The sequence below is a fragment of the Gossypium hirsutum genome, chromosome D13 (assembly GCF_007990345.1).
Source record: "Gossypium hirsutum isolate 1008001.06 chromosome D13, Gossypium_hirsutum_v2.1, whole genome shotgun sequence".
Taxonomy (NCBI): domain Eukaryota; kingdom Viridiplantae; phylum Streptophyta; class Magnoliopsida; order Malvales; family Malvaceae; genus Gossypium; species Gossypium hirsutum.
In genome coordinates, this window is record NC_053449.1 from 55420982 (window position 1) to 55429921 (window position 8940).

Below are 8940 nucleotides of genomic sequence, written 5' to 3' on the forward strand. Positions count from 1 at the left end.
TAGTGTATAATACAATGATAATGAAATAATGTGATGTGACTATGAGTAGGACATTTATATTAGGATACTAAATGACAAGTAAATGACCAAATACTATCGCAATAATAATAATAATAATAATAATAATAATAAAATCAATTTATAACATCACAACACAATAAATAAAATAATTCAAAATATAAATGAAAATGAAAGTTGCTTAATGAATATAAGTGGTGTCTAATTTTAAATATTTTAAAAATAATAATAAATTGATGGATAGATAAAAAATATCATTAAATTAAAATATTAAAAAAATAAATTGATAAAACCAATACGAATAATATCAAAATTAAAATTTCTTTAGAAGTAAAAGAATAAATAAGTGAATAATAGATAAAACAAATGTAAACAATTTTAAATTTAAGCATTTGAAAAGTAAAAGAATAATAAATAAATAAGTAAATAGATAAAGTAAATGTTCATAATATTAGATTTAAATATTTTAAAAGTAAAAGAATGATAAAAGGATGAGTAAATAAATGAAATAAATATATAGTATTAAACATAGATATTTTAAACGGTAAAAGAATGATGAACAAAAGTATTAAAAAAAACTAATAAACATATACACAATCCAATTTTAAGCAAATATATAAAAATGAGTAATAAAGTAAAAATAATAAAGCAAAATAAATAAAGATACACAATAAAAAAAAAAGAGAGAACAATTATAAACTAAAAAATAAAATAATACCAAAAATAAATAAAGAATTTAAATGAATAAAGGACTCGATTGATACTCAAATTAAATTAGCAGGATAAATTAAAATAAAAAATAAACAAAGGACTAATTCGAAAGGCGCAAAAACAAACGAGGACCAAATGAGAAAATAACCTGAGCCCCTGGACACGTGTCCCTTCTAGCGAGCCAGGGACTAAATTGAAACACGCAAAAGTTTAGTGGCCAAATTTTTTTAAAAAAATAAAAATAAAAAAGGAGTAAATTAAAAAATAGAAACGCGGAAGGACCAGGGTTGTAAATAACTCATTTAACGAAAATGCGCCGATCCTCAGGGTAGGTCCGATCAACGCGCGGATCCTTAGGGCAAAACGACGCCATTTTAAGGCTATTATAGCTGGCCCTAAAAGACGCCGTTTAGAGGGCTTATAAAAATCAGTTTTTTTTTTGAAATTTCATTCTCCTTTTCATTTCCAAAATAAAACCGAAAATTCTCTCTCAACACCCCTTTCTCTCCAAACATCGGTCCAAACTTCAGCCGTCGGCCACCGGCCACCGGCGACGTCGTCGCCGTCCACGGTGGCCAAAAAGTAAAAAAAGTCATTTTTTGGGCTTTCGACTCTCCAAACCCATAAATTGTCGATTTTCATCGAAATCGACAGACCTCAACCACTTACGACGGCACAAAAACGAAACAAAAGGTGAGTCTTTTTTCTTCGTTTTTATTTTCTTCTCTTTCTTTAAAAAAATGAAATCAAACAAACTAAAATGAAAAACAAACGAAATCGAAGAATAACTCTGAAAAGTTTACTGTGTTTTTTTTCTTTTTCGTATTAATCGTATTTGTAAAAAAGGGCCCCTTTACACTATTTTTTTAGGGTTTTTTTATAGCCGCATATTACAAATGGTATTCTCTTGTTTGTTGTTTGATTCTATGTGCCGTTTGTTTTGCAGGTACGAAGGCCGTACACCAGCTGTGTACAGAGGTTGACGTGGCAGTACAGATGTATGCGGCGGCAGCAGCTGAGAGAGGTTAGAGGCTAGGGTTTGTTCTATTTTTTAGGTATTATGCTTATAATTTTTGGGCTATGGTTTCTGATTTGGGTTTGTATTTGGGTCTAATGGATTTAATGTAATTTGGGCTTGTAACTATTGTAAATGGACTTTTGATATTTGGACCTTTTTTATTTTTTTAGTTTTATTTATTATTCTGAGCCCGGACAAATTAGGCCTGCTACAATCGCCAGAGATGGCTTAGAATCAATAGTTTATTATCTAATGGATTTTCTGTTCTAATACTCTATACGATAGTTATCAGTATTTATCAAATTTGTTCCTATCTAACGGAAGGCCCTAAGCTGCTTTGTGCTATACAATTCGCATGACCTCATATGAGAGCGTCCTAAAAAAGATTGATAGAAGCTACACATCAAGAGTCAGGATTTTAATGGCTAGTTTATTCAAGCTAAGGGCAAAGGTGATGTGCTAATCATCACTCCATCAGGTACTAAAACAATCTTAAATGTTCCTTAAGTGACTGAGATAGATCAGACTCTCCTTAGCATTGGTCTATTGCTTGAGAAAAATTAAATTGTTGTCTTCAAAGATAGTGGATAAACTATATTTGATTCACTGAAATAGGAAGTTGTGACCGTCTCAATGAATGAAAGGAGTTTTGTGCTAGACTGGAACTAGAGGTGATCATGGGTTGGGCTACCCAGCCCGGCTCGACGGCCCACCCGAAAAATGGGAGAGTTCGGTTAAAAAAATAGGCTCGAAATATGGGTTTGGACAAAAAAATGAGGCTCATTTAGAAAACAGGTCGGGCCTTAGGTAAAACTTTTTTAGCCCGGGCTCGACCCTGCCTAGCCTGAATTATATATTAAATATATATATTTTTTATTTTTAATCAAATATACCTTCCTTTCTATTTGTTGAAAATTTAATTTAGCTTACAATTTATAGTTTGTTATAAAATTAAATATGTTGATTAGTTAATGTATAAATATTATCGTTGGTTGATTATATTTTGTAGGTTTTTTATGTTATTTTGGTGTTATAAAATTTAATATGGGCCGGACCGGGCCGGGCTTAGGCTTAGCAATTTTTTGGGCCAGATTTGGATAAATTTTTAGGCCATATTTTGGGCCGGGCTGGACCCAGGCCTAGAAAATGGGCTTAAAATTTTATCTGGGTCCAACCCATGATCACCTCTAACTGGAACTTTGTGGCCTCAAATGCCTACACCAGTTCAATGGATGAGTCTCATCTTTGGCATAAAAGGCTGGGACATGTGAACTATAGGTCCCTCAGTCAGTTGTGCTAGTCAGATTTGGTTGAAAATATGACCAAAATTGAAGACTAAGGTGACATTTGTGAAGAAGCAGGGATCCACCACCAACTCACCAACATCTACATTCCATAGCAAAATGGGGTGTGTAAGAAAAAAACATAGGACTGTAATGTACATGGCTAAGTGCTTGTTGTCTGAAGGCAAGCTACTAAACAAATTTTGGACAGAAGCAGTAAACAACTCAATCTATTTGCTAAATAGATTGCCAACTAAGTCTGTGAAGGGGAAAACTCCATTTAAAACTTGGTTTGGACAAAAAGCTCTTGGACCTATCTAGTTCAAGAAGTTAAGGAATGATATTAATGTTTGGGGCATGGCGGCCAAGGAGGAGTGTTACAAGTTAGCCAACTATGCAATAGCTCGAACACATGTGAATTGCAAGATGCGAGTTGACTCTATGAACCGCAAAAGAGCTATCGCTGCGAAGTACAAGATGCGATCTGTGAACTACAAGATGCGAGCTGACTCTACGAAGAGGCAAACAGCGAGATAGTACCGCGAAGTGGCAAGGTGCGAGTTGACGCTTTGAAGTGGCAAGGTGCGAACTGTAGCTGAAACTTTGGTGAATGCACATTCTATCTAGTTTGCATGCTAGTCTTTTGTTTAGTTTCTTGTAGTTTCATTTAGTTAAGAATGAACTTGGTTTGCTTATGCTTTGATGTGTTTAAGTGCTGATTGACATAACCAGTTTGTATGCAAGTTAAGTTTTGCTTGTTTCCAAGTCATTAGTGGGAGTAGTCGTGTATTTGGCATACTTTTTTTATTGAAGTGTATTGTATTCAAGTTGAATGGACAAGCAGATTGTTTCATGCTTCCTTGCTGCACCTTTTTGCTCCCTTGTTCTCTATTTCTCTTTGAAAAACACCAATAGAAAAGTTATTTAGATGAGTCACAATATTTCAACTTAGAGAAGGAATCACTGCAAAAAAATTAATGCCCATGTCAACGGTACCACTAACAAGAGTGGGGGAATTACAGGTATTGTGAAGAGATTAGCAAGAATTTACATCTTCCAATGACATACGATACGTTGGACTTTGATGTTCATCAGATGGCTTGCGACTATTTGCTTTTGGTTCGTGAAGTATCACCAGAATCTTGGTGATGCCATGAAAGCTATCCTAGAGCTGAACTTGGGGTGTCATCCATCTTTTCCCGGATTTTCCGATCTGAGTTTTATTGGATCCAAGGTTGTGATATGGGCGGATGGTAAGATAATTTGGTATGAATTCAATTGTGGGGCGTGGACAATAGTGTATGGTGAGGCAAGGCCTGGTCTCAAGATTGGCACTCCAGTTCCAGACAGTTTTGGTCATTTGCTTGGACATAGGTTTCTTTCATGCAAATAATTTGAGAATCCCTCTTCTATTTGAGTATCTATTTAACTTCTATGAGTACTAATGTTCTTCACACTTATTAGAAGTTTATGGATGGATGGATATTGTGCAAAGTCATAGGGAAGTGTTTTTGTTATAAACGGTATAGTTGCTTCAGTTGCATATCTAGGATGGTTGGCAAAAGCCCGATTCCCCTTAAAATGAAAAACTGTCCATTTAAGCTCTTTAGAAATTTTAAAATTTTAAATTAATAAAGTTAAAATTACATTTTAGTCCTTCTAAAATGATAAAATTTTAATTTAATCTTTAAAAATTATATACATATAAACTATTAAAAATTACAATTTAATTCCAGCCCTCTTAAAGAAATTTTATGACTTCGCCCCTGTCCTGCTTTGTGTTATGACTATGTTAAATGGATTTGCATTGGCGGCATGAGGAAAACTTAAATCTCTCTATCATTCCCATTTTTCTTCAGCAGAAGCCACAGCCAACAACGAAGATTTCTTGAGCCAAACCCTCACAATAGTCCCTGCAAAACCTCTCCTGATAAACAATGGCTTTCCCTCCCTTTCACTCTCCACCACTAAAACCATGGGTTTCTAACCCCTCCTTTTAGGTACTGAACAGTAGCATAAGCCACCCATTGAATTGCCTGTCGTCCAAGCTTGCTATGGCTTACATTTGGGTCATTTTTCTCGCAGTAGAAATGAAGAGTTGAGGTATTTCATCTGCAATCCAATTAACCGTAAATTCAAAAAGATCAAGCTAATGAGTTTATAAAGTTGGAGTGTCATGTTTTTTTTTTCAACGGGGATCATTCATTGTTAAGAAACTTTTGATGTATGATGCGGAGAATAAGTGTTGAATGAAATGCCAATGTTAGCTTCTATGTTAGGAGAGAGGAACTGAAGAATGTACACTGTAGATATTTTGGGGAATGTCGGGTATTTGCATGTTTCTTGGATTAAATGCATATCATGATTGTTGGAGTCACCAAAAATAATATTTACATAAAAAAATTTAATTAGCGGAAGTAGTTAGTAAAATTGAATCTACTAAAATTTATAGAAATACTTTAATATTCTTTAATAAATTGAATATAGTTACCAATCACCAAGTAACCTAATCTATTTTTATATTTTTGAAAATCAAAACAATCGCTATTAATTACTTCTCTTATCGACAAACAACCATATAATAATCGTTTAGGAATTTAATCTATCAAATAGCCTTAAAAATGAAAGAGACTCAATTCTAACTAACAAATGCACAATCAAAGTTTATTTAAGTTAGATTGCACACCCACGCTACACAAATAATCATGCAGTCGTCACAAATATTAGAAATCAATCTATTGACTTATTAACTAATTGACAAACCAATTATTCTAAGCTATCAAATATTGCCCACATATTTAACAAACTTGAAAATTGTAATTAAACCAAAAGACATGTAAATACCAAAGAATAAGAAAAAATTAAGAGTAATTAGATCTCACAAACTTGTAAAATTAAACTTCGAACAAGTGGAATTAAAATTGAGAGTAGAGATGATTCATCTCTCTTCTAAGATCCTATTTGTCGAAACCATCTTTTGAAAAACAAAAAAAAATTAGGTTGTCGACTTTTAAAAATGATGAAAATTGGGAGTCGCCACCAATCTTTATTAGGGTGTGATTGGATCACCTAAAAAACGGCTTTGGTCTACGAGTTTTAGAAAAACGGATCCAGGAGTCAGTTACGTATGAGGAAGGATTAGCACCCTCGTAATGCCCAAAATTGGTACCTAGTTAATTAATTAGTGTCTTAAGGTCGAGAATTTGGAAAAAAACGTAATCCTTAGCAAAACTTAAAAGGCTACGTATTAAGACCCTTATTATTTCAGAGAAAGAAGATACCACACCCAATGCGTTAGGGCACAGCATTCTAATTTTCCCCAAAATGAATTGGGCCAAAATACTTGCACAATAAAATTTTAAAAGAACATCCACTTATCCAAGATTTAAGAAATCACACCCAGTACGTTAGGGCACGATTCCTCTAGAATCCCAAACTCGGAATATTTCCTTTACTTTAAAAGAACATCCACTTATCCAAGATTTAAGAAATCACACCCAATATGTTAGGGCACAATTCCTTTAAAATCCCAAACTCGGAATATTTCCTTTATTGTTTTTAGAAAAAAAAATTCATTTCGAGAAATCAATGCGTCACATCCAATACGTTAGGACACAATGTGTTGAATTCCCAATAATGAATTCTTATTTTTTTATTAAAGAGAAATGTTCGATTGTTAGACTTAACGAAGAAAATCGGAACCCAATACATTAGGGCTCAATTTCCTTGAAAATCCTAAATTCAAGCATTCTCTCAATTTTGAAAAGTTTGAAATCGAGTAAAGAATGATGTGATGCTATATTAAATATACAATGCAATAAGAAATATTACAAAGGCCTAGAAATAATATGAATAAATAAAATCAATATACATAATAAAAATAATCACATACAAAATATCAAATAAATCATAAAAAACAATTCTTTTTAACATATAAACGAAAACATGAATTAATAATCGAATGAAGAAAATAAACAAAATATAAAGAATAAAAGGCACATAATATATACATTGAAATTAAAAGCCATACACATAATTTACATATGTAACTTTGGATTAAAATTTATAAAAGCAGAATATATGATGCATTTGTGAAAATAAAATATAAATTATAAAGTAAGTGTTAAAAAATACATATATTTGAGCATTTAAAAAAAATATATTCATATATATATACAAGTATATAAAAAACTGGTTAAAAATATTAATATGTATACATACATATATATACAAAGATAAATATAACATATATAGATTATAAAAAAATAATTATATATAAATAAAATAAAATAAAAATAATTACCTCATATTAAAAAATAAATATGCGAAAAATATTAGTTTTTAAAAAATATATAAATACGCACATAGAAACAAGTATACATATATATATATATAGCTAAAATAATAATAACTACATATGAAAATAATAATAATAATAATTACATTAACAAAATTAACTAATTTTAAGAAAAATATCAAAAGGATTAAATTGAACTACAAGTAAACAAATTTGGGGTCAATCTGCAAATAAATAAATTTTGGAGGACTAAATTGAACGAGCAAATTACATAGAGGGGCTGGAAGGGAAATTTTCCCTTCTCCTCTAAAACAGTGCCGTTCAAAAGGATTAAATTGGAATTTAAAATAAATAAAAGGGTAAATTAAAAAAATAAAGAAAACTTAATTACAAAAACATTAAAAGGCGGAGGGGCTAAATAAAATAAATAAATAAAATTCGTAGTGGTATCACCTTCTCCCTTTTTTAAAATCGTGAATAAGTAAAAATAATAATCGAAAGAAAAAAATAGTAAGCCACCTTTAAAAAACTGCCAATCGTTCTTTTTTATTCCTCCTCCTCTTTTTCTCTTTTTTCTCTTTACAATGAAGGGAGAGACCTCTATTTATAGTTGAGCCTCCCCAAATCCAACGGTACAGATCAATTACATCAACGGCTGAGATTAAAGGGTATCTACAAATTAAATCTCTAAGATTACAAAATCATATATTCTAAGATTGCATATCATATCTAAGATTATATATCATATCTAAGATTTCATATATCATATCTAAGATTGCATATCATATCTAGGATTGCATATCATATCTAAGATTTCATATCCTCAAAAATTATGTTTCCATATGTGAGCCCGGGCTAAAATTGGGTATTACAGCTACCCCTCTTTGCTCGTTGTCGTGTAACAGGAACGGATCAAAGACTTTAAAAATGCCCAACTTTGCCCGATCTTGCTGGAACATGAAACTCTTCTTCTTCAAGTAGCCTCATTCCTTCCTACTACATCTTCAGAAGTATAGGAGCTAGTGTTTCAATCTATTCCACTGCAACTGCAAGGAGATAAGACTTACAATCTTCAACCTATTCCACTGCTGACCAGGGAGATAGGATTACTGACTTCAATGTACTCTACTGTAACCACAGGGAGGTAAAGTCCACCATCTTTGATCTACTCCACTACTGCTTAGGGAGATAAGATCTGAAATCTTCAATCTATTCCACTGTTGCCTAGGGAAGTAGAATTACTAGCTTCAATGTACTCCACTGTAACCACAGGGAGGTAAAATCCGCAATCTTCAATCTGCTCCACTACTGCTTAGGGAGATAAGATCTGAAATCTTCAATCTATTCCACTGTTGCTCAGGAAAGTAGAATTATTGGCTTCAATGTACTCCACTATAACCACAGGGAGGTAAAATCCGCCATCTTCGATCTGCTCCACTACTGCTTAGGGAGATAAGATCTGAAATCTTCAATCTATTCCACTGTTGCCCAGGGAAGTAGAATTACTAGCTTCAATGTACTCCACTATAACCACAGGGAGGTAAAATCCGCCATCTTCGATCTGCTCCACTACTGCTTAGGGAGATAAGATCTGAAATCTTTAATCTATTCCA